This window comes from Podarcis tiliguerta, assembly GCF_965153285.1.
Source record: "Podarcis tiliguerta genome assembly, chromosome: 3".
NCBI lineage: Eukaryota > Metazoa > Chordata > Lepidosauria > Squamata > Lacertidae > Podarcis > Podarcis tiliguerta.
In genome coordinates this window covers 100,581,664-100,608,298 of record NC_139536.1, presented here as the reverse complement: position 1 = coordinate 100,608,298, position 26,635 = coordinate 100,581,664, and the positions used below count along the sequence as shown (strand labels likewise).

General features: G+C 44.6%; 1 long non-coding RNA gene across 1 annotated transcript in view; it reads right to left on the bottom strand.

The window, feature by feature from the left end:
• The window catches only part of LOC310673449, a 49,129-nt gene extending 22,870 nt beyond the window's left edge, over window positions 1-26,259 (bottom strand). The window contains exon 1 of the long non-coding RNA XR_014509022.1: window positions 26,144-26,259. This is a non-coding gene — a long non-coding RNA (uncharacterized lncRNA). The remainder of the gene's footprint in view (window positions 1-26,143) is intronic.
• Window positions 26,260-26,635: the final 376 nt, after the last annotated feature.

Genomic DNA, 26,635 nt, shown 5'->3' with positions numbered 1-26,635 from the left:
CCAACATGACAAACCAGGAAAGCAACCGTTAACCGGTGCGATTAAGTAAGTGCTTCAATAATCAGTGGACTCAACAGACATTTCTTTTCCATCTTTGTTTTTAATAGGGTCCATAGGCATCTGCCTAGAGAGTTCTTTTCAGGGCAGGGGCCATAAAAATGTGAAGCTTAAAAAAGAGAGAGAGAAAGACATATCATTGTTAGTCATCACCATTGTTATGACATGTTTTGGGGTTCTTTCATTGGGGAGAGTCCCTGAAAACAAAGCAACGAGGAGAAAACACAGAAGGTTAGGGATGTAACGAGACCTATGAAGTCATGTCATGTCTCCTTCTGCCAAAGCCCGTCTTGCTGCACAGAGCACACGTCGGAACCATTGGAAAGGCGAGGAGATGGCAGCCAGTACAACAGCAGCAGATGTGACCCAGCCATGAAGACTCGGCAGTAGTAGAGATGGCTCCCGAGAGGAATCCCAGGCAGCAGCCCTTGCTGAAAAGAGAGCCTTGGAACCTCTGAGAACAGCAATTATTTATAAAGTAGATTACTATGTACTCTTTAGCTGATCTACAGTTTTACAGTATATTTATTTTGTCAGTCTCGTTCCCCCTTTGGGAGGAGCACTGTGGTGTTAGCTTGTTCCAGTTTCTGATACATATCTCCACTCCGGAGTGCATGCCCTCGCTCCAGCCGTCCATCTAGTCAAGAGGCGCTCCTCAAGGATTCTGCACTCCAGCCTTTCAGCAGCCATTCCAGTGAACAGTGTAATATTTCACTAACCGCTAAAGATCAACCCCCCTGAACTTCAACGGGACTGTTCGGATATCAACAGGTCCCTCCACACAGCTGTGATTGGAGAGTGGTAGCCTATGTCGCTCTGTTTAGCACCAGACCTGAAGAGAAACACATTGCAGTAAACTGCTGGTGAGTCACCATTTTGTGTCTTGTAGGAGAACCGCACCTTTGGCATGCCCACCACAGGCACATTTATATTCCTCTTTGCCCACGAGTCAAAGGAACAGCCTGCTTGCCTCAGATTTTCAAGCGGCTTTTCAGTCGGTGTAAGGAAAATGTGGGCAGAGGAGGAACGGTGGAGACTGCCTCCCCAGCATGACCCTTCCAGAGAAGAAGAAGACAGTTCAGAATTACAACAGGGGTTTGAGGGAGGTCACAGCTCAGAGGCAGATGAGGGGGAAAGCTGGGAAATAATGGGAGAGGAGGAGGAGGAGGAGGAGGAGGAAGAAGAAGAAGAAGAAGAAGAAGAAGAAGAAGAAGAAGAAGGGTGACGGCTGATGGTCACTGTCCTTAGAAAGCATTTCAGACACCATCTCCCAGAACCCAGCGAGCCTTGAAAGTAGTAGAGCAAAGAGCTCAGAGGCAGAGGGCACTTCTCAGAACCCGTGGTGATGACGCATAATGGGAGAGAGGGAGGGGGTGGAGATTGGCTCGGAGCAACGCCATTAATCCCAGAGGCTGAATTTCCAAGCCGCTGTCTGTGAATACTGAATAAAAAGAAGTTGATAAGAACTTTTCCTTGTCTTATCCAATCCTGGCATCCTGCCATTGGGGGGGAGGTTGGATCCTCGGTAGCCTGACACTCACGTACCTCACAGGATTGTTGTAAAGAAGAAAAAAGTGTGAGGGAAGGGATCATGTGCAACACCTTCAACATTTAAATGGAATGAAATAAGCTGCCTTGAGTCATTGACAGGGAAAAAGCTGGGATACAACAACAACAACAACAACAACAACAACAACAACAACAACAACATGTATTACTGTATTTTAATATTTGGTTGGAAGCCGCCCAGAGTGGCTGAGGAAGCCCAGCCAGATGGGCAGGGTATAAATGATAAATTATTGTTGTTGTTGTTGTTATGATGATTATGATTATGATTATTACTACTACTACAACAACGACAACAGAAATTATGAGAATGACCAGGAACATACCAGAGAGTAATTCCTATTGAATTCAGTGGGATTTAGTTCTGAGTAAAAATGCCTTGGTTCCCCACTGCCTCTTTCTACATGAGCCCAGAACTTAATGTAGAGCTAAACTAGACAGGAAACTAAACCATTAGGTCCAGTCGTGTTCGACTCTGGGGTTGTGGCGCTCATCTCGCTTTATTGGCCGAGGGAGCTGGCATACAGCTTCTGGGTCATGTGGTCAGAATGACTAAGCCACTTCTGGCGAACCAGAGCAGTGCACAGAAACGCCCTTTACCTTCCCGCCAGAGTGGTATCTATTTATCTACTTGCACCTTGACATGCTTTTGAACTGCTAGGTTGGCAGGAGCTGGGACAGAGCAACAGGAGCTCACCCCGTTGCGGGGATTCGAACCGCTGACCTTCTGATTGGCAAGTCCCAGACTCTGTGGTTTAACCCACAGCGTCACCCTTGTCCCGACTAACCCGAGGTACCACTGTATTAATTTGTGAACTATTTGGTGCTGAAATCTTGTCCACACAGAAATAAGCGACAGACACTCCTGTGATTATAGGAGACCGTTTTTTATCCACTAACCAAAGGAAGATGAATCACCAAAAAATGCTGCTTTGCAAAAATTGTTGGAAGTTGATTGTACTTTTCACCTGGTCCCTAATCTCTATTAGAAACTGCTTCCAGGAGGAAGCAATATTTTAACTATTATATATTGTAATAAACAGGCATAACTCAAGAGTCTTAAAAAGCATGCTTTTTTCTTCTTTCTTTCACACAACCTCCCTAAGCTGCTGGCTTATTTGCTCTTGGCTCCAAGTTTTCGCTGTCTTATCTCTTACAATCCTGGCACACAACAGAGTCCAGTGGGATTTTTTTAAGAACTGGAACTAACCATGTTTTCTTTTCCTAACAATGTACTTAGGGAGGAGACGGGAGCTAAGACAATGATGGTGTTGCCTTCTTGGGCAAGTTATCAAACTCTGACCACCACCACCCGCCAGATATGCAGGGGCTAATGGGAACTGAAATTCAACATCACCTGGGGGGTTGTAGGTTGCACAGCCTTGCTATAGATTTATTTATTTTTAAATCCTCCATGTTCACCCAATACAGTGATACCTTGGGTTACATATGCTTCAGGTTTCATAAGCTTCAGGTTACATACGCTTCAGGTTGCAGACTCCGCTAACCCAGAAATAGTACCTCGGGTTAAGAACTTTGCTTCAGGATGAGAACAGAAATTGTGCTCTGGCGGCACGGCGGCAGCGGGAGGCCCCATTAGCTAAAGTGGTGCTTCAGGTTAGGAACAGTTTCAGGTTAAGAATGGACCTCCAGAACGAATTAAGTACTTAACCCGAGGTACCACTGTACAGGACTGGATTCAGTGCTGAAAAATGTATCCCACCTTGCTACCTGCAGCCATTGCAAGAGGAGCCCCATGGCTCTGTCTTCTACATGGGTGAAATTTTGTATTTAATCGTATGTAGCCAGCCAACATATTTAAAGGAGGCTTCAGTGACTGCAGCTGTTTTGTGCAGTTTGGCAAGAAAACAATATATTTGTTTAAGAAAAGTAACATCCAGGACCTCTTTGGGATATTTAAACCATTTTAGAAATGGCACAGGCTCCAGTTTGTTTTAAAAGTTTTGCAACCAGCAAATAAAAAATAATTTTATTACAGCTGTTGCTTAAATTATAGCCTTTCAGAATGACACACCAGAGGAGAAGAAAAGCACAACACAGTGAGGAGATCTTACGTGAGCACATGGTAACTGGAAGAAACATTTTGACCCAAACATTATTGTAAAGTATACTTCTCTGTTCCCCTCTGTGAAATTGGCTGCAGGGCGAGCTATACCCTCCCGGTGAGAAAGGCACAGTAAAATGTTTCTCTATGGCAAAAGTAATATGCATATTAACTAGTGACCAATTCTATTTATCCTTCAGACTTAGGGGTTGTTCTTAGGGCTGCTCCCTCTTCCCAACCTCCATCTTATGGCAGTTTATTAACAATTCAACTATGCAAAACATGTGGTAGGTACAATAGGAATACTTCCAAGACTAAGGTACTTGGACTCATAGGGAGGAATTTGATATTGTGTTTTTATGATCATTCTATTACAGCAAGAATTTCTGATCTCCTCTTTCTTCCTGCTGGTGTTCTGTTCCTGTTCTGGGTGTTCTCCTGGACCCTCCTGAGATAATTGGGGGGGGGGGTGCCATGGAGGCAAAGCATGGGAAAGACCCATTGTGTTAGCATACCACCAAACTTTTCTCCGATGAAAATAGGGACATCCTACCATACCCTCTGAGGGACGCAGGTGATGCTGTGGGTTAAACCACAGAGCCTAGGACTTGCCGATCAGAAGGTTGGCGGTTCAAATCCCCGTGACGGGGTGAGCTCCCGTTGCTCGGTCCCTGCTCCTGCCAACCTAGCAGTTCGAAAGCACATCAAAGTGCAAGTAGATAAATAGGTACCGCTCTGACGGGAAGGTAAACGGCATTTCCATGCACTGATCTGGTTCGCCAGAAGCGGCTTAGTCATGCTTGCCACATGACCCGGAAGCTGTACGCCAGCTCCCTCGGCCAATAAAGTGAGATGAGCGCTGCAACCCCAGAGTCGGCCACTAATGGTCAGGGGTCCTTTTACCTTAACCTTTACCATACCCTCTATCATTTCTCCGATGAAAATTGTTGTTGTTGTTTAGTCGTTTAGTCATGTCCGACTCTTCGTGACCCCATGGACCAGAGCACACCAGGTACTCCTGTCTTCCAGATGAAAATAGGGATGCCCTAAGGGAAAGCAGGACAGTCCGGGATCAAATCAGAAACTGGGACAACTTCTGTAAATCCAGGACTGTCCCTGGAAAATAGGGAGACTTGGTGGGTCTGTGTCAGTGGGACTAATTGTGCTGGCTCCTGCAACTGATCAGATGGATCTGGTCTATGGTGTTCCATGGTGTCAGGAGTGCGTGCAAGAGCCAGGCCCTGTGACCAGTAGGGCTTCACAGGACTGGAGCCTTCCTCAGTTTGTTCTGGAGAGGCAAGGCACGGCCGCACAGGTGAGGCCGCTTGGTAACAGCACCTGGTGGCAAGAGCCGGGAGAGGATATAAGGTCAGCATTTCGCTTCGGTTCTTTGCCACAGCAACATGTTTCCTGCCTTGCTGTGTTTGTCTTCTTGCTTCCTGATCCTCGGACCTCGGCTTCTTGACTCCCTGCTTCTTGATCCTCGGACCCTTGACTTTGTGACTCCTTACTTCTCGCCCCTTGGACCCTTGACTTCCTGACTCTCAGGCCCCTGACTTCTGGACTCTCATTCCTGCTCCCACCTCACCATCTTGCCCCCGGTCCCAACGTCCTCAGCCTGGACTTCGATCGCCTGTAGACTGTGAACACAATTGAGCAAGAGCCACAGGGGAAAAGAGCAACCACAGTCCCTGTATCTTTCTGCAGGAAGAGACGAATTGACAGACATTCAGTCATTCAAATTAAATAGCCACACATCCACGGGCTACTGAACAAATTAAAATATTAGATTTCATGTGCCATATCACATTAATCATACGCACAAAACAGAGCAAACAGAATAAAAGCAAGAAAGCTTCCCCGCTCCAATAAAAGCATTGGCATACAGAAGGATTTCACCTACCCATCACCCCTGGCCTGGGAGGAAGAGAAGAAAGTGAATAAAGACCAGTTGGGCTGATACAAAATTGCTCAGAAAACAATTCCCTGACAATTTTTTATATTCTTCATATCTTTTTTCCCCCCTGCCTCTGCCTGAACTGTTGGAGATTTTCATTCTTCCCCCAGGGAAGATTTGGCAAAACGGTCTGGCCAATGTCACCAACTATAGCTTGGCATTCAACTGGGTTTTATACAAAGAAGTTCCATTAAAATTAATGAGCATGATTATGTTGGGTCCATTAATTTCAGGTAGTTTACGCTGAGTAAAAATTTAGTGCTATATTAAGGCAACCTTTGTATTGAAACGCATTTGGATTATGCTGGAATATGCACCATGTTGGAATTTGACCTAGTGAGGATTTACTATTGGGGTACTTGCAGATACAATAATGGCTTCACTGTAATTTTTTTTTAAATCTGCTATTTTTTCATACTTTATTTTTCCTTGACCCTGTTTCTGGTTGTGAGAATTTTGGGAAGTGCATTATCTTTTTTCTTTTTTGAATATTTATTGAATTTTATAACAATTAATGATACAAATCTCATTCATCATGTTATTTACAAATAACTTGGGAAGTGCATTACCCAGTAGTCCTAAATAAAAGCACACCAAAGCTTGTCTGTTGAACCTTCCCACCCCCGCTTTTCTTCTGGCTTGGTTGGACGTTCTCCCCCAGCCCCAGAGGTAGCAGAAATAGGTTTACACGTCACGGGTCATAACCTAGGTGGGGTTCTTGCTTGTTTATTTCTTCGCAAGCAAGTTTCATGGGAGTTGGCTACGAAGGAGGAAGAAAAACTGTTTTAAGCTGCAACGGTGGCTCCCACAATCCCATAGTTAATTATGGCATTTGAGTGCAAGTCGGGTGGGGTAAAAACAAGTGTTGAAGGATTATGCAGCAGCGGGGAATTGGCTGGATCCCTTAACTGCTCATTTGCAGACATTTTCGCATGAGTCGGCTTGCAGATGTATAGTAAACCTTGGTGTAGAAAACCTACTTTATTGTCATGGAAAGGACGAAGAAGGGAACAAAGTTGTTCTAAAGTTCCCATTAAAATACAGGTTTTGTAGAAGGTCGGACATTATTTGTGAAGGCTCAAAGCAAGAAATAGGAAGCGTTTATTTCATGTTGGGGCAGATGATTGTTGTTTCTGGTTGTATAAATGCTGTCGTGGGTCATTTTCTCCTCAACCCCAAGCCTCATTACTCAACCCCCACCATCCGGTCTCTAGAAGAATAGCTCTCTTGGTGACGGATTTATTCCAGCCAAAAATGTACATAAACACAAACTTGCTTTACAAGTGTTCTGCAGTCATGTTTGGTACATTTTCCATCCTCTGCATGACAGAAAAACCTTCCACTATCATACTTGGCTGAAATATTATATTACATACATTTTTTTTCATGACCTCCAAAGCCTACAGACATTTGGATGTTTAAATACTTAATTGGTGCTGCCTCTACTAGAGTCGCTTACTGAATGCAACCACATACTCCATTTGTTAAGTCATAGACAACTACAAGAAGGGTTGTTAAATAATAGCTTGGATGAGAGCAAACTTGAAATCAAGCTCCCTTTGGATTTCATCCTGACATAAGATGACATACAAATCAAAACCATTTATAGACACATCATAAAGCTTGTTCTTCTTGACATTCAGGTCAAACGCTTTGTATGCACTTCATTTTTAAGAAAGTATTTGTAGAGGCCCAACCAACGGAAGTTTTAATAAGCTTTTCAGAATTCCTTGTATAGTGTATTGTTATAGATTGGGGGGAAGCCCCAAGCCTAGAAATTAATAAATGATAGGATTTTTATTATTTGGGATGTGAAGGCAGAAATGCAAGCTGAAGAAGAATTCCTGGGCTAGCCTATGCAAAACGACCTGGGCAAGCTAAGGCCATTATGAAACAATACAGGAGCCACTGAGAACCATTTTTGATGCAAGAGAACTATCCTCCTTGCTTACCTTGAGGTATTAGCAGGGACTGGGGGTTTGGAAGGTTGCCAGGGTAATTGGATGTGAGGTTACAAGAAAAGAGAGTTTTTAGCAAGGCTTTCTGGAGGGAAGAAGGGGGAAGAAGAAAGACTTGGATCCATCTTGGGCTGGCTGGCTGAAGGCTGGCTGGGAGAGATGCCTTGGTCTCCAGAACTGCACTACTGTGGGAAATGAGCCATTCTTGAAATGACCATGCTGCAACAGCTGAACTCTCTCCAAACTGAAGGTGTAAATAGGTGAATAAACCATATTTCGTAAAGCTACGACAATCTCTGCCACGTCTTAGTTCTTCAAAGGACCACAGACTCCATGGGCTCTTGCCACTGCTCAGTAGAGAGAGGGGGAAACATTAGAATTTTGTAACAATATTTATATACTGCGGTGAAGCACATGTTAAGAGTACAGTGGTACCTCAGGTTACATATGCTTCAGGTTACAGCAGTGGCGTTGTGTGGGTTGTCAGCACCCGGGGCAAGGCAAGTAATTTGCGCCCCCTAACCCGGGGCAAGGCAAGTAATTTGCGCCCCCCTCTGCACTGTCCCTCCCCCAGATAGTCCCTCGCTCTCTCTCTGCACCGCACCGCATGCCTGGCACCCCCCCCCTCCACAGTGGGCGGCGACCCGGCGGCTTGGATCGGATTTGCACAGCCAGCACTGCAGTGAGAGTGAGTGAACCAGGTAGGGGCAGAGAGCTACGAGTGCGAGCACGCCCCCCCAGATGTTGTGCCCTATGCGGCCGCCCCCCCTGCACCGCCCACGCTACGCCACTGGGTTACAGACTCCGCTAACCCAGAAATAGTACCTCGGGTTAAGAACTTTGCTTCAGGATGAGAACAGAAATTGTGCTCCGGTGGTGCGGTGGCAGCGGGAGGCCCCATTAGCTAAAGTGGTGCTTCAGGTTAAGAATAGTTTCAGGTTAAGAACGGACCTCCGGAACAAATTAAGTTCTTAACCTGAGGTACCACTGTAGTTCTATGACCCTTTACCATTAAAACACTATTATGGAAAGCAGCTACATGTGGCTTCGTATTGCTCAGAATATAGTGGAAAAAGTAAGAAACAGCTATTTAAGCTAGCGATTTCTCCTGCTCAAAATCACCCTTCACCCATTGACTCATCTCCTAAGAGATGAAACATAAAACAAGTAATGTTTTGCGTGAAACTAACATTAGTAAGTCAAACTCGAAGGGAATGTGATCCCCTAAGGTGAGAGCATTCATTCCATTGTCCAGACACCAAATGGAGGAATCTGACCGCAATCAAGACTTATCAATGCACACTAGCTGAAGATATCACTCCGGACAATCGCTGAGTTCTACTTCCATCTAGGATTGTGATTTTACGTGAAAAATCATAGTGCGCAAGCAGTACAGAGAGAGAATCCAAGAACAAAGCAGAATCCCACATCAACCAACATTCATGCAGCAAAGAAGTGCAGATGTCAAGAGCTGTAGAGATGTTGGAGAAATATTTCCTCATCCAGCCCATTCCCAACGTGCTTATTCTTAACTGAGGGGGACGACCCTATGAGAACCGTCTTCTTGGAATGTTTTGGTTTGTAGCCTGATTGAATCTTGGACAAGATACCCCGCGAAAAATAGCAGCTTACCAATCATAGTTGTTGATTTCAGATTTATCACCACCCTCCAAAAGGGAATATTCCCCGATGCTGTAGCTTCCCAGCCTAAGAAAAGCAGCCAGAGGTGAAGTAATATGAAGCATGATTGGGCCCTGTGAGCCCATCTGCTCTCTTCTCTTCATTTCCCATGTACGAATATATCAGTGGTGGATAATAGTATCTCTTCTTACATTTTCTCGCACTCATCAACTTATACCTGCTTAGAGACATGACATTTAAAATGCTGGAGCCACGCTGTTCACGGAATGACAGACCCTAAATCAAACTGTATCTGAGCGCATGTCTTTCTGTCAATGTTAAGCGGTAGTAGCTATTCCAGTTAGTGAGAACCAGAAGCTGTGTTTTACTTGTTGCCCAAGTTCTTGCTCGCTTCGATAGACGCATCTCTAATTTTGGGATCGCGAGAGCCTTCCGTTTCAACATCTGGGAGGGATATAATGGTGTGAGGACCCTTAGTATTTGATCCCTAAATGTTTTAAAGGGTCCGATTCCAAGACTCATTGCAATAAAGTAAGCATTGCATGTGAAACTTAAGCCAACTAGAATAACCACTTCTGGTGTGGCAGCCGCTGTGGTAGTTGTCTGGCTGCCAGTGGCACACACACACAGAGTGGGCAAATAGATTGGTTTACTCTACGTTGCAGCAAGACTCAAAGAGCCACCTGAGGGGGTTATATGACTCAATCTCTCACACGCTCCTTTTACCACCTCTCATAGAAACCATTAAAACACACTGCAGGAAAACTCCCCGAGTCCACCTTGGCTGCATACTATGGTTCACCGATGCTAGAGGATTAATCACAAGCTACTGTTTCAAAAGAAGAAGAAAACGGGCAGCTGGCTGCCAATTTTCTCCCTAAACCAGAGCTTTTGTTTTTGCAGTCACACCTTCTCACTAGGCCATCGGCAAAGGCGAGAGCAGCACTCCCCGTGCCAAGAGAGGTAAACAAAAATAGAAATGCACACAGAAATATGAGGCCGATTGACTGTGGCAGGTGGGGTTTGGCAGTCTGGTTCCGATTTTCAAGCAGGGGATTAAAGCCAAAACCAAGGCATTGCCACAGTAAATTAACCATATTCCAACAGTTTTGTGGCTCATTTCTTTTCACTTCTACTTTCATTTTACATTAGCGACGTTTGGCACGTCTGACTTTAAAAGCCATCATTTCTAGTTCAGAAGCAATGTAGAGCAAGGTTTATTCCCCTGTGTGATGCTACAGCCCCTTTTGGTTTGAGCAACAATTTTCTGGGGACGGAGTGAAAAACGAGCATGCTCATTGTCCTATACAAAATTTGTAAACTGACCAGGACATGCCTGGAGGAGTAATAGGTTTGCAGATCACATCAGCCAAAAATACCTCATATCTTCTCCCCCTTCCCCTCATCCTGTGCTTGCTAGCCTGATATATTTAACTGAATTCCTGGAAATATATGGATTTTAAATTGTAAACCTTCCAGAGTTATATTATTATTATTATTATTATTATTATTTCAGACCCTATCTTCCTCTCCAGAGAGAGCCCAGGCTGACTCACAATAGTACAATGACATTTGTACAATGACACACCCAACAATCGGTGATTGTTTTTTAAAATTGTGTTTTAATGTTGGAGCCTGCCCTGGGACCTTCAGCTGAAGGGTGGGCTATTCATCATCATCATCATGATCATCAATTTAAAACAAGCTGTTCTATAACATACTGTAGGTAGCAGATGAAACCAGCAGTGTAAAAATTTCATAAAACAATTGGCCCAAAAGCTGGATAAGAAAGGAAGTCTTCACATGTTTATTCATGCATGTAAAGTGGAGAACGGTCTGATTTCTCTTGAGAGGGAGTTATATAGCCAGGGTGCCACCACTGAGAAAGTCCTATCTGTGCTTTTTGGTGTGGTGAAGGGAACTGTCACACGGAAATAATTCCTTTGGTAATAGGTAAAGACCTACGCTGAGAATTCTGTTTAGATTCAACAATCATTCAGTGAAAGCTTACACTATGTTTGAAGAAGAAAGATAAAGGATGCTGCAATGTTTAGGCAAATTATTAGATTAGTGCTAATTTCCATGCTATTTCCTTCCAGTTATTCTACCTTTTCTCCTTTAATTATTAAAGAACTTGAAAGCTCAGGGTTGTTTTTTTGCCAAATTTCCATTTATTTCCCCTCCCATTCTGTTGCTGCTGGGTTTTGAGTCTTTCCCCAATATTTCACATCGCATATTCTCACAAACACAGTCGTACATGAGGCTTGTTATTTTTGTTGGGAGGCATTTGGTGTGTGTTTGTATACCTATTTGTACTTCTGAATTTTTACCCAGCATGTTCTTAATCTGCAGCCAAGTCTTTTGCCTCTGCACAACCACTAGGTACAGAAATGGCTTCCAACTTTTATCCCATACTTTCCAGTAAGGTAAAGGTACCCCTGCCCGTACGGGCCAGTCGTGTCCGACTCTAGGGTTGTGCACCCATCTCACTTAAGAGGCCGGGCTCCAGCGCTGTCTGGGGACACTTCCGGGTCACGTGGCCAGCGTGACGAAGCTGCTCTGGTGAGCCGGCACCAGCGCAGCACACAGAAACACCGTTTACCTTCCCGCTATAAAGCGGTACCTATTTATCTACTTGCACTTAATTGTGCTTTCGAACTGCTAAGTGGGCAGGAGCTGGGACCGAAAGACGGGAGCTCACCCCGCCGCGGGGATTCAAACCGCCGACCATACAATCGGCAGGTCCTAGGCACTGAGGTTTTACCCACAGCGCCACCCGCGTCCCAACATACTTTCCAGTATTTACACTCTAATAAGAGACAGATTTAGGGGAGCGTGGCTGGTTTGCTGCAGGAGGAGCTTCGACAATGACTTAGGTCAGAGGCGGTGGCGTTGCAGGGGGTGCTGCTGAAATTTGAAACCCCAAGGTCCCCCACTGCTCTAGGTTTTTCTTATTGCTGTAGGCTACTGCGGGTGGCGCTGTGGGTTAAACCACAGAGCCTAGGACTTGCCGATCAGAAGGTTGGTGGTTCTAATCCCTGCAACGGAGTGAGCTCCCGTTGCTCAGTCCCTGCTCCTGCCAACCTGGCAGTTCTAAAGCACGTCAAAGTGCAAGTAGATAAATAGGTACCGTTCCAGCGGGAAGGTAGATGTAGCAATGATGTATAAATGATGCTGTATGAACTGTATTCTGGGATATGGTAGGGAAGTTTTAAAAGTCATTGTCATCCCTTCCTCGGGGTTCAAAATTCCTCTTTGAACCTGTTGCTCAATAAACTTTGGTCTACAGCAATTTGCTCTGGTTGGTAGCTGGACTCCTTCCTTTATTCCACAGGGACCCGTGGGCTCTGCCTGACGAGCTGGGTGACTGAGCAGCCTTGCGCCTAGATTTTTCCGTAACTCGGACCATATGGAGGAACTTAAACGCTTTGGTGGAACAACAGGATAGAAGGCAAAGAATATATACTGCGTTGAACCACACTGCATTTCTTTGCTATGAAAGCTGCACAATTGTATCTTTAAATACAGTATATCCAGTTCTTGTTTCTCCTCAATTCAGCCAAACCAACTGAAATTAGAATATTATTTTCTAGGACACAATTTACAGCAGTAATTAATCCATTGCATATAAATTTATGTCCCGTGTAATATGTTTAAACCAGGCTCCTAGCAAAACTAAATAATTTATACTTAAAAGCTATGGTTTTTATGGAAATTTGAATCCCAGTTATTAACAGCCATTGATCAAGAAACTAATAATAACAACAAAAGCGGATGTATTCTAAGCTGGTATAAATCAGCCGGATAATAAGACTAGCATTATATAATTAAAAATAAAGCCCTGCTATTCCATTTGCAGCCCTACCTATAAAATATAAAGATCTGAAAGAGTTAATGGGCTTCAATAGCTCTTATAATAGGCCAAGCTATTTTGGTGGAAACAATGAACTCTGTTCACCTGCAATTTGATTTTTAAAAATGGAAAGAAAAAAAGTCAATGCCTAAATTTAAATCCCGTCTACAGTCTGGAAAGATTGTTTTGTGAGACCAGTACATTTGTGTCCTTTTTAAAAAAAAAAAAAACATTTCCTGAAGATGACTTTCAGTGAGTGCTGATGAATTTGCATCCTTAATATAATCAGCCTTTAGGGAGTTCAAGGGAAGATTTAAATATCCACAAAGAAATTGAGTATTATTCAGCTATCTGTTAAAAGTGCACTTCAAGAGCATTTCAGTCTGTATGGGATGGTCCTACACAGTGCTATTTTTCTAGAAAAAGAGGTTTCAGAACTCACCCTGAACACCTCCCTTGTTCTCTTAAAATGGCAATAGCACACGCTTGCTTGCCATAACTGAGTTTCAGTGAGTTCTGGCTGAAAAAAGCTCTGGTCCTACACACTCTCATTGAGCACCAATAATGTTCTGTCCCAGAGATAGGAAGCCTATGGCTTTCCAGATATTGTTGGACTACAGATCCCATCACACACACACACACACACACACACACACACACACACACCACTCAACCTCATTTCTGTGGAGAGCAAAAAACTGGATGCAAAACTACTATGTGTGATAGTTCACTTTTTGAAGAATGCTGGCTACGTTGCATAGCAACCAGCTTGCAGAACCAACTGTCATTTTCTTATTGGTACTGTAGTAATAATTTTATCTATACCCTGCCCATCTGGCTGGGTTGCCCCGGTTTCTTTGGGTGGCTTCCAACACAGGAAAAAGGAAAGAAAATTTACGGATTTATTGCAATACATCTTCCTTTATTGAAGAATAGACACTAAAATTGTGTTCCATATACCCAAGAAAACGTAAAAATGCTTGGACACAAATACTTACCCTCTCTGTTGGTCTTTTCAGTGGTAGCCCCACATATATTGTGCAGCATTTTGTATATAATAATAATAATAATAATAATAATAATAATAATAATAATAACAACAATAATAATTCAACATACAGAGGTTCTATGTTTAATTATAAGAACATTTCAAATCCTGAACAGTTATTACAATGAAAAAAATGGTTCATCTTATGCACCTCTTTGTCTTTAAACTTTTTCTATCTTCTTTCAAGCATATTCATCTTTCGTTGTGCCTCCCTGACTCACATGTAACTTGTTCATTTATTCATCATCATCATCATTTATTGTATGAAATAAAAATTGTTGTCGTCTCTGCTTATAAACACATTTCATGTAGGCGCATAGACATGCCTTGAAAACCCTTATTTTTGTGAAATTTTGGCTGGCTTTTATTTGTGACACTTCAGTTGGCCTAGTAAAATATTACCCTACTTTGGATTTTGGACTTTTTAAGGAGTCAGCACAGCTACCTTTAATTCTTTGTGTAACTTGGAAATATATTTTAAGATGAAGAGCAAGAAGTAACCTCTACTAGCCTATTAATAATTTTTTACTATCCTTGACCATTAAAGTGGCATATTGACAACATAAGTGTGCCTCCAGTCAGTCAGTATTTTGCATTTACCCAAAATGGCACCATCAACACACAAGAAGACAGTAGACTTGCACAGACCCCAAAGTTGGTAGAAGTACAAAAAATATATATTTAGGTAAAATACCCTAAGGCTGCGGGGGGGACCCAAAACATACCTCTGGAATCTGCTCAGTGGTTCTGTGGGATGTTTGCTGACAGATGGAATGCAACAACTGGAATCCTGACTGGGTGCTACTCCACACTGCCACATTTTGTTGCAGGCCCCACTTGTCCAATGTGTGAAAGGTAAAGGGACCCCTGACCATTAGGTCCAGTCGTGACCGACTCTGGGGTTGCGGCGCTCATCTTGCTTTATTGGCCGAGGGAGCTGGCGTACAGCTTCCGGGTCATGTGGCCAGCATGACTAAGCCACTTCTGGTGAACCAGAGCAGCGCACGGAAACGCCTTTTACCTTCCCGCCGGAGCGGTACCTGTTTATCTACTTACACTTTGATGTGCTTTCAAACTGCTTGGTTGGCAGGAGCAGGGACTGAGCAACGGGAGCTCACCCCATTGCAGGGATTTGAACCGCCAACCTTCTGATCAGCAAGCCCTAGGCTCTGTGGTTTAACCCACAGCGCCACCCACATCCCTTGCTGTTCTTTAGGACCTCCCTATTTTAAATGTTCACTAAGACTGTCATGGAGCATTATCAGCACAGAATGCAGATGCCGATGAGAAAGTCTACTTACATCTCCATCCACTTCTCTCTCACTCTCTGAATGATCAAACCAAATGAGATTGTTATGCTTCTAGAGCCCTAGACCAATGAGTCAGCATAGGGAGGTGTCACAATGAAGGGCGTGTCACAAGGACCTCCGCAACCTAGCAACCACCAGCACTCAACTGACACTACTCTCAACTGACACTGCTAAATTTCCTTATCTGGCTTTTAATCCATGTTCAGCCCCAACACATTTTAAAAGGGAATAGGATGTAAATCAGATCACCCAAAGGCCTGGTTAAAAAGGAATGCTTTTGCCTGGTGCCTAAAAGTGTATAATGAAGGCGCCAGGCAAACTGTCCTGGGAAGAGCATTCCACAGATGGGGAGTCACTGCAGAGAAGGCCCATCAAAAGGTGAGAAATGGGACTCACAGTACTAGGCTCTGTGGTTTAACCCACAGCGCCACCAGCATCCAATGTGTTATACGGTGTTAAATACCATTGGTCTAATCATTTAATACAGTTCCATCTTGCTGAAAGGCAGCAGGCTGGGGGCTGGGCTGGTCAGTGCCTGGATGGGAGGTTGTTGGGTTCAGTGTTGAGAGAAAGGATGTAAATGTACTAAATTCAGTGGGAAATCAAGTGGCTCACTTTTACTCTCCAGAGCACGCAAACTTACAATTCCATCCACTTTGTATGAAAAGCAAGCAATTAATGTTGTTGTTTTCATGTGGCTATTGCCTTGCTATTCATCATCCTGACCAGTGGCAGTGTGGTGTAGTGGTTAAGAGCGGTAGTCACGTAATCTGGGTAACCGGGTTCGCGTCTCCGCTCCTCCACATGCAGCTGCTGGGTGACCTTGGGCCAGTCACACTTCTGTGAAGTCTCTCAGCCCCACTCACCTCACAGAGTGTTTGTTGTGGGGGAGGAAGGGAAAGGAGAATGTTAGCCGCTTTGAGACTCCTTAAAGGGAGTGAAAGGCGGGATATCAAATCCAAACTCTTCTTCTTCTTCTTCTTCTTCTTCTTCTTCTTCTTCTTGAGTGGAAAAGGATTTATTTCAGCACATTTTCCTCAGTTTTCAAGCTCTGCAGCATGGAGTCAAATGCAAAGCAGATAAGCTCCCACTCAGCATCAGTTCTAGCAGAAACCTACACACACACACACACACACACACACACACACCATACCAGCATAATACAGGACATTTCAAGAGCAGGGAGGGTTGGGCTGAGCTGGCTGGTGATCCACTAGATCCTGAGCTGGGTCTCACTGCTTTCGTGAAACAACATTGGTTTAAGTCAATGTAACAGCCCAGGGTTGGTGCAATTATTGGCCTGGATTGATCCCTAAAATCCTGCCCCGTTTTTACCATGGCAGGGCTGCAGATGGGGTAAGGCAGAGAAGCTAAGATTGTGCCCTAAACTGGCAAAAGCTAGTGCCTCTGTTCAGTGGCGTAGCGTGGGGGGTGCAGGGGGGCCGGCCGCACCGGGCGCAACATCTGGGGGGGGGGCGCACTCGCAGCTCTCTGCCCCTACCTGGCTCACTCACTCTCTCTCACTGCAGTGCTGGCTGTGCGAATCCGATCCGAGCCGCCGGGTCGCCGCCCACTGTGGAGGGGAGGGTGCCAGGTGTGCGGTGCGGAGAGAGAGCGAGGGACTATCTGGGGGAGGGACAGTGCAGCGGGGGGGGGGGCGCAAATTACTTGCCTTGCCCCGGGTTAGGGGGCGCAAATTACTTGCCTTGCCCCGGGTGCTAACAACCCACGCTACGCCACTGCCTCTGTTAGCATGCTGGGTTTCTGCTGCGGAGACCTGGATTCACATCCCTGTTCAACCGAGAAGTTCAAGGGTCCTTCACTGTCTGAACCCTGCCTTCCTTCCTCACCTGGTTATATTTACGAGGATAAAGTGAGGTGTGTCACAGTCATGGATATCATCTTCAGTTCATGCACCTTCCAAGATTCCCCTCTGCTACACCACTGCCTACCCTGCTCTCGTAACCTCGGCTTTTCTGTTTCCCGTCAAAACTTTACACGAGTCAGGGAAACACACAACATCAACAACAACCGTGGCCGGTTTTCAAACTCAGATTAAGTACTTACTTTTATCACAGGCTTGAGCTAATTTCCTTAAACCATCATCACAAAATCACAGTGCTCAGGGGGATACTGTCTTGAACGCAGCCCTTTCTGACAGATGGAAGATTCCTTCCTTACAGCTTGTAAGCTCAAGGCTGACAAGAGACCTTTGGGGAACAATACTATTTCTTTCTAAGGCAGTACCAGCTACAGGTCAATTGTCATACTAACTGAAAACAAACAAAGAAAACAGCCATGTTCCTGTTGCCTTGTCTGGGCTCCTTCATTTTCATCCAAAGGGAGCACACAAGCAATACCGCAAATTAGGAAAACTGCGTATTATTTTTGCAGATGAGCATTTTGACCTCATTCGCCGTTGTCCGGCCTTCCTTTGATAGAAATATTTGTGTTCCTTGCTCTCGGCCACTTCCCCTCCTCCCTCAGAGCTCTTAACCATGCATTAAAGAAGAAAACTGGTAACCTTCAGTGATGCAGCTACTTACCTCCTAAACCACAATAATTAATCCCCAGTGGGTAACAAATACTACGCAATTTATTCTTATTTGGCTGCAGCTCGAAGGGACCTGGACTCTGAATTAGCAAACGCTTGGCGTTCAATCTGGAAAGCATATGTTTCCCTTCCATCATTCAATCCATCAAAATGCCAACCAGCTCTGGCTGCCGGCCCCCCTCCCCATCCAAAAGAGGGGGGAAAGAAAAGAAAAGAAAAGAAAGAAAAGGTCTGGGAATGGCACTTTTTGATATTACTCATTAACATTAATGTCCTGGTATAAAGATATGTTTTATTTGCAGGTAACCAACAAGCTCATGGGCATCTGGGAACACTTTGAATGATTGCCAAAAGTCAGGGAGGAGGAGGGAAGAAAGAAAGAAACGTGGGTCAACTAATGATCAACATCCCCTTTTAATCAGATGAAGCTGTTGCAATGTGTCAATCCTCTAGGGGAACAAGGACCTTTCACCTCACCAAAGCCTGCAGTAGCATTTACCTATCCTTTTGCTTTGTGAGAAGACCAGTGGGTGAGGGCACGTCTGGGCATGCATGTGATGCATTGCATGTAGCAGTTGAATCTGATGAGTTTAGACAAAGGGTGTCCAGCGCAGGGGGTTGCAAAACTCATCACACCAAACATGATTTACCATATTTTTTTGCTCTACAGTGGTACCTCGGGTTACATACGCTTCAGGTTACAGACTCCGCTAACCCAGAAATAGTACCTCGGCTTAAGAACTTTGCTTCGGGATGAGAACAGAAATTGTGCTCCAGCGCGGCGGCAGCAGGAGACCCCATTAGCTAAACTGGTGCTTCAGGTTAAGAACAGTTTCAGGTTAAGAATGGACCTCCAGAACGAATTAAGTACTTAACCCGAGGTACCACTGTATAAGACTCACTTTTTCCTTCCTAAAAAGTAAGGGGAAATGTGTGTGCGTCTTATGGAGCGAATGCAGGCTGCGCAGCTATCCCAGAAGCCAGAACAGCAAGAGGGATTGCTGCTTTCACTCCCTCTTGTTCTGGCTTCTGGGATACAGAATATTTTTTTTCTTGTTTTCCTCCTTCAAAAACTAGGTGCATCTTATGGTCTGGTGCATCTTATAAAGCAAAAAATACGGTAGTTTTAAACCAGGACTGAGTCACACATGAAGGTGCATGGCCGAGTCATTGTCTCCTGGTGACGAAGATGTGAACTGGCTTATGGTATAGTTCAGCATATGTTCAGAAGTCCCAAAACTTTGCACCAGAGCACAGAGAGGAATTAGGATCATGGCAGCAAACCTAACCTCAGATTCCATCTCTTGGGAGGCTGTATGCACGGTCTGCAGGGTATCATATTGTGCAAAGAGAGACTTCACATTAATGAATGTTAGAAGGATGCTGGAATGAAGTTATATGGTCTTAGCAGAAATGTAATAAAGAATTAAGTAAAAGTGGATTGATAACGGGACAAAATGAAAAATTTAAGGTTAGACCATTAAGATAAATTATAGAACAAAAATTGAGTAAGATGGAAAGAATTTGCTGAAATAGTTAATTGAAACAGAATACAAAAAAGGGAGGTGTGAGGAGGTCAATGAAACAAGTTAATGAAAGGTAAAGATATGGAATATTGGATGTGTGTGTTTAGTGTGTTGTTGTTGTTGTTGTTTTTGCTGTATTGTTGTATTGCCTTTTTATTGTAATTGTAATGTACTTTTTATTGTTTCTTCTTCTTTTTTCTTTTTTCTGTAATTTCTAAACTTCTAATAAATATTTTTTTAAAAAAAGAGAGAGAGAGAGAGAGAGACTTCACGTGTGCCGGTTGTACAGGCCAAACGTAGCCTCTCCACGTGCTGAACTCATCAATGCTGTGAGCCCTCTTCCCTTGGGGGTTCCCTTGGGGGTTCCCCAGCTGGTGCCTCCCACTACTCCTATGAATCCAGCTGGTCCACAACAACTGACCAGGCCTGTGGTGGCAAACATTTGGAGGCCGAGTACCGAAACTGCAACCCAAAACCTACTAATTTATCACAAAGTACCAACACAGCAATTTAATGTGGGATAATAATATACCATAATAAAATGAGCTGGGGGGGGGGGACTGCCCTGAGTTGTTGAGTTGGGGGGGGGGGGCATTGTCCTGAGTTTTTTGGGGGGAGTTCCCAAGACTTGCAGAGCTTTGGGGGGGGGGGCTTGGAACACAGTTGTTTTTTGGGGGGAGAAAAACACTCACACACATTATAAACTCTTCCTATGGCACGTGGAGAAGAAGAAGAAGAGGAGGAGGAGGAGGAGGAGGAGGAGGAGGAGGAGGAGGAGGAGGAGGAGGAGGAGTTTGGATTTGATATCCCACTTTATCACTACCCTAAGGAGTCTTAAAGTGGCTAACATTCCCCTTTCCCTTCCTCCCGCACAACAAACACTCTGTGAGGTGAGTGGGGCTGAGAGACTTCAGAGAAGTGTGACTAGCCCAAGGTCACCCAGCAGCTGCATATGGAGGAGCAGGGAATCGAACCCAGTTCACCAGATTACGAGTCTACCGCTCTTAACCACTACACCACACTGGCAACACATAGAAACAACACATAGTCTCAAGGATCGCAGGTAGCTACCAATAAAAAAAAACCCTTGACAAAGCCACCAATGTCACGAACTACAGGCTACTGGCTGCAAAAAAAAAAAAAAATCCCACCAATTGCCGGGGGCGCGGGGAGGCAAGAATACAGCTGCTTTGTGGAGACAAACTGCCTCTAAGCTGCTTCCAGAGGGGTGGGAGTGGTTTACTCACGAGGAGGCATGGGGGAAGCTGCCCAATTTGAAAACCCCAAACAACGGCACTGCTGGTGTGATGGCACATGCCAACAGAGAGGGCTCTGCGTGCCCACTCTGGCACCTGTGCCATAGGTTCACCGCCACTGGACTAGGCCTTCACCCCCTTGTCATTGTCTTTTTCAGCAGCTGTATTTTATCAGTTCCCTGTGTGGAAGCCACAAAGACTCCTATGTCCTTCACCAGTGCCTTGCACGTTGCCAGAATGAACTGATGTTAAACAGCAGCAGTGATGCACTCTTCAAACCCTAAAGATACAAGGCAAGTATATTTTTAGACACATGCCGATATTTCTGAACTGAGGTTCATTTGGTCACCCACAGAATGCCAGCTCAGACAGACATTTACAATGGTGAGGGGAGAAGGGGGAAAGGATGTTTCTGAGCAAAGTCTGTTTTAAAGCTCAGGCAGTCCTATGCTAATGACTATGGTCTTTCTGCTGAGCCTGTGGCAACTAAGTAGAGGAAATAATAATGGAGATTGAAAGGCATGCTGAAGTTGACCTTTCATAACCCATCCATTCTTTAGCAGAACATGATAGGTAATGGACACATCTGCTCTCAATACCAAATGCTAACAAGGAACCTGTGACTTTAATGTCTGCAAGGGAAAGCAAGATTTGAAGAAAGGCCAAAAATGAACAGGTATTCACAGAACAGCATCAGGGCATCATTATGAAATGTTAAACAAACATGCATAATCAAGCAATGGGTCCGCTATTGACCCTCCTGAATGACGGCAAACTCTGGATATCGTACAGGTGCAGTACCTCTGGGAGACTACGTTTGCCCTGAAAAGCTGCTCAAAAGGTGCAGGCAAGAGGGGGGGGCATAAGAAGAATGAGAAGCTGTCATTTCCTTCCATTTGCAGAAGGGCAAGCTAGATCCATTCCATAGGATGTGGAGTTCTCTCAGTACATAATGTAAGAGGTACACTTGTGTAAGTGGTAGATTCCATAACAGTCCTTTCCCAATTCGCCGACCTTCCTCCCCCACATCACATTCTTCAGCCCTAATTTGTTTTTGTCCACGGATCCTGTCTATCTGCTCTATGTGCTCCTCCCAACCCCACCCCATTCCATCCTCCAGAAACATGACTCCTGTTGTGTTGTGTTGTGTTGTGTTATGGGCCATCATTAGATAACCATTTTCATGGGTCATGAGATGAGGGCCAGAAAGTGGATAATTGAAACAAGGAAACTGTAGAATATGAGGCCATCGCTTCTCCAGAGCTAAGTGGGTCTGTGTTTTTTCATCACCTGGACAGAAGAACTTCTGGGAACAAAGGCTGGTGACATGTTGGGTCAACCCTAACATTATCATGTGGCTATGAAATAGGAGTTAAGGGATGCGGGTGGCACTGTGGGCTAAACCACAGAGCCTAGGACTTGCTGATCAGAAGGTTGGCGGTTCGAATCCTTGTGACAGGGTGAGCTCCCGTTGCTCGGTCCCTGCTCCTGCCAACCTAGCAGTTCAAAAGCACGTCAAAGTGCAAGTAGATAAATAGGTACCACTCCAGCGGGAAGGTAAACGGTGTTTCCGTGTGCTGCTCTGGTTCACCAGAAGTGGCTTAGTCATGCTGGCCATATGACCCGGAAGCTGTATGCCGGCTCCCTTGGCCAATAAAGCAAGATGAGCGCCGCAACCCCAGAGTCGGTCACGACTGGAGCTAATGGTCAGGGGTCCCTTTACCTTTACCTTATGAAATAGGAGTTAGAGGTGAAGGAGAAATTCAGTTCAGATTTTAATGTGAATCTGCTTAACTCCAAGTTCCCAAAGCAATGCACAATACACTATCCTTTGAAATTCACTTTTCTCCAAGTTCTGTGATTGTGTTCCCAAACCAGAGAATGTGTGCAAAACTGCATATATTAAGAGAAAGCTTTATTATCCATTGGCAATTCACAAAATCTTACCCCTAATCTATAAAGAACCAGTATTCCTCTTTGCTGCATCTGGAATTGAATTGGCCGGATCCTGCAAAAGCGAGGAGGGTCCTTGCAGGTGCAGGTGACAAAATTTTGGGAATTGTTTGCCTGAAAAACTAACCCAATATAGAAGAGTGGTCAGGATACAGAGAAGCATGAGAAATTAGATTTAACATTGTTTCCCTTTCTCAGCTATATATGTGGATAGATATGCTGCTCTTTCTCCCTCTCTATGTCCCTGGGTGTCTTTATGGAGGGGGAATATATAGAGGCACACTCATTTGGATGGCTTTTATTTGGGAACTCTTTATGACAGTGCTGCAACAGTACTGTTTATACTCCACACTTTGTTGTAACTTTCAGGTGATGTTCCTTTTCCTGAAACCATCGAAACTTTATTTTAAAAATAGATTACAGGAAACTTCGGGGGGGGGGGGAGATCTGTAAATAAGGCAAAACTGCATGCGGAAAAGTGCAAACTTGGAGAAACGTGCCCTAAACTGCTGAAGAATTTTCGTGAGGATTAAAAACAGGCATGCAAAGTGATGTTAGGAATGTGGAGAACTGAACGTAAGACTGGAAAAATAAGAAAGTGAGATGAAAATGAAATTGACAGATTTGTCCGTTCCTATTCTAAGTCTCCCAGATCAGACAGCTTCAGTGTGGTTGTTGAGGTCTCTCCAAACCACTAGCCTGTGGTTCCTCAGCACCAAGCCCAAGTTCACGTACATGAGCTCAGGCTTTGTTGGACAACAAAATGATCAGTACACAAAGATCAAGTACCCCAGATCTATTCCAACTGCCTGGCTGGCTCTAGCTAAAAACGCTGAAAACTGTAGCTGAACTAGAAACACTCAAAACTGTGACTCAGCTGCACAAGGATCCTGGAGAAGAAGATGGAATTCTTATGGGCTTCTGCAACTCTCATTCCCAAGCATCAAGCTCATGTTGATGCTTCTCTGAGAACCCAGGTGGACACAGGTAAGAGAAGACAACTCCTGCCACATCATCATCAACAACAAAATCTCTTATTTATCTGGTGGGAAAACATGGGTGGAGGAGAGTTCATCTCCCTTGCCATCTCTGAACTTTGAATTGCACCCCATCATGACGCTTTATAACAGTTCAGAAGTGGACTCTGCATACCAGGCTGTGTGCATAGATTGTTGTTGTTGTTTAGTCGTTTAGTCGTGTCCGACTCTTCGTGACCCCATGGACCAGAGCACGCCAGGCACTCCTGTTTTCCACTGCCTCCTGCAGTTTGGTAAAACTCAAGCTGGTAGCTTCGAGAACACTGTCCATCTTGTCCTCTGTCATCCCCTTTTCCTTGTGCCCTCCATCTTTCCCAACATCAGGGTCTTTTCCAGGGAGTCTTCTCTTCTCATGAGGTGGCCAAAATATTGGAGTCTCAGCTTCAGGATCTCATGCATAGATAGTTTTGGGCTAAATTGGTTTTCTCTCCAATCTGGTGCCTTCCAGCTGCTGTTGAATTCCCAACTTCCATCTGGCTACCATGGCCAATAGATGATAGGAGTTGCAGTCTGAAGTATCTGATGGACGCCATGTTGGAGAAGTTTGGGTTAAACGGATTCATGGTATGAATCAGTAGTCTACACTGCTCTGTATGTTTCTACACCTTCCACCTCTCCCCATGTAGTTTCAATCTTGTCCAATCTGTAGCAGGCACCGTGAACTATTCGTTCCCCCTTTTCTGTTTGACATCCTCTTAAATATTTGAACACTGTCAACGTTCCCAGTGGTGGTGTGGAAGGGAGTATTAGTTTCCATTATATGGCACAGGACCGAATCTATGCCTCATGTAAGTACCAGCTATTTGTTTTGCTGTAAATGACCATTTAATGAAGAAATATGGCATTTCACATTTAGCTAACTATAAACAGCAGCCTGCCGGTAACTTAAAACTTTCAAAAGGACAAAGCTGGGAAAGGAAAAAACAGTCCTCAGAAAGTATTTCCTGTGTACCTTCGAGAGTCTTATCAGACCTGCATCTTTCACTCATATTTACTTTTTGTCTTCTTTAAGAACACTTGTGGAACTGACAAAGCCATCAATAAGAGCACACATGAAAGGAGGGATGAAAAATAAGCTGTCTAAAGAGCACTACACGGCAGGAAACTTATTAGCATTTATTGCATGGTTTCGGGTTACAAGTGGCTGCTTTGAAAGAATAGGATTTATATGAGTGGTGTATGTCAGAGCACTACAGAAGTTAGGCTAGGGATATCTGCTGAGAATACCTTCTGCAAAAATCTTCTGGATAGCTAGAAAGGTAGTATAACCTTGCTAAACTGTATCACTTTTAAGAAGAGTTCTGCCACCTTTCTAAAAGCTGTTTTTAATACTCCGGTGCAAGGAAACACCATGGAATCTGTGTGATTCACAATGAGAGGAATGCTGGTCTTTATCCCATCTGAAGATTGCAGAAATGCACCCTACATCCCACTTCTTGCAAAAACAAACAAACCAAAAAACACAACAACAACAACAACAACAACAACCACAGGACATCCCTACATCTCACAAAGTGGGCCACAGCTTTCCAAAAGTGTCTGGGCACAACTGGAAGGGTTCTGAGCTAGCTTGCTGGCCAAGTCACAAACCTCACTCCCACATCAATAGAATCAGATTGCTACTGAAGTGAAGTTGAGGGGGGAAATTTGTGAACATCTTCTTTGTTTCCCCACTTGCAGTTCCAAAAAGACGTGGGTTTGCTGCAGCTCCTAGGCAAAGCGCTCAATTAACTGAGGTTGAATTGGCAGGTTTTCCATTATCTCTGGATATATACAAGGTCATCACCTAAGCTTCAGTGAAACACTACGGGCCACCCCATAATTAGTTTATAATTACTTCATACTCCTTGTGTCTATTGCTCCATAACATATGCAAAGCATTTGCTGCTTAAAGGTTAGCTTGGCTCACAGGGAGTCTTATATGTGCTTGCATATGAAACGTTAAACATTTAAAAACTTCCCTATAGAGGGCTGCCTTCAGATGTCTTCTAAAGGTTGTACAGTGACTTATCTCCTTGGCTCGGAGGTCACATAACTCCATACCCTCCGATATTTCTCTGATGGAAATAAGGAAGTCCTAAGGAAAAGCAGGACATTCCGGGATCAAATCAAAAACTGGGACAGCTTCTGTAAATCCAGGGCTGTCCCTGGAAAACAGGGACGCTTGGAGGGTCTGCTCTGATGCTTAGTCCTAGTAAACTCTGGCCAGGGAGATCCTCCCTTTTAAAATCTGTTTGGGCCCATAGCCAATGGCTCCTCTTGTGGGGTCCAGAGCCAAAATGCCCCCTGAAATCGATCTCTCTTTCTCGGGGCTCACCTGCCCCCTATCCCCCTCAAAACAACACCCCACCATTTCTTCTACCTCTTTATGTTGAAAGCCAGCAGTGTGTCGTATAACACTTCATCCTGAGGCCTGTCTTGTTCATCTCGGGATGCTTAGGCAAACTTCATAGTGTCAGTTGAGAGGAGTGTCAGTTGAGTGCTGGTGGTTGCTAGGTTGCGGAGGTCCTTGTGACACGCCCTTCATTGTGACACCTCCCTCTGCTGGCTCTTTGGTCGCTAGGGCTCTAGAGGCATAGCCATCTCCTTTGGTTTGATCATTCAGCAAGAGAGAAAGTAGATGGAGATTTAAGTAGACTTTCTCATCAGCATCTGCATTCTGTGTTGGTAATGCTCCATGATTATCAGTCTTGGGGAACATTTAAAAAGCAGGACATATCAGAATCTGGGACAGCTTCTGTAATTTGGGTCTGTCCCTGGGAGATAGGGGCACTTGGGGGACCTGTTACCTGGCCTTTGATACCAGAGAGTTGTATTTTCAAGACTCGCCCTGTTGACACCCAATGCCCTTTTT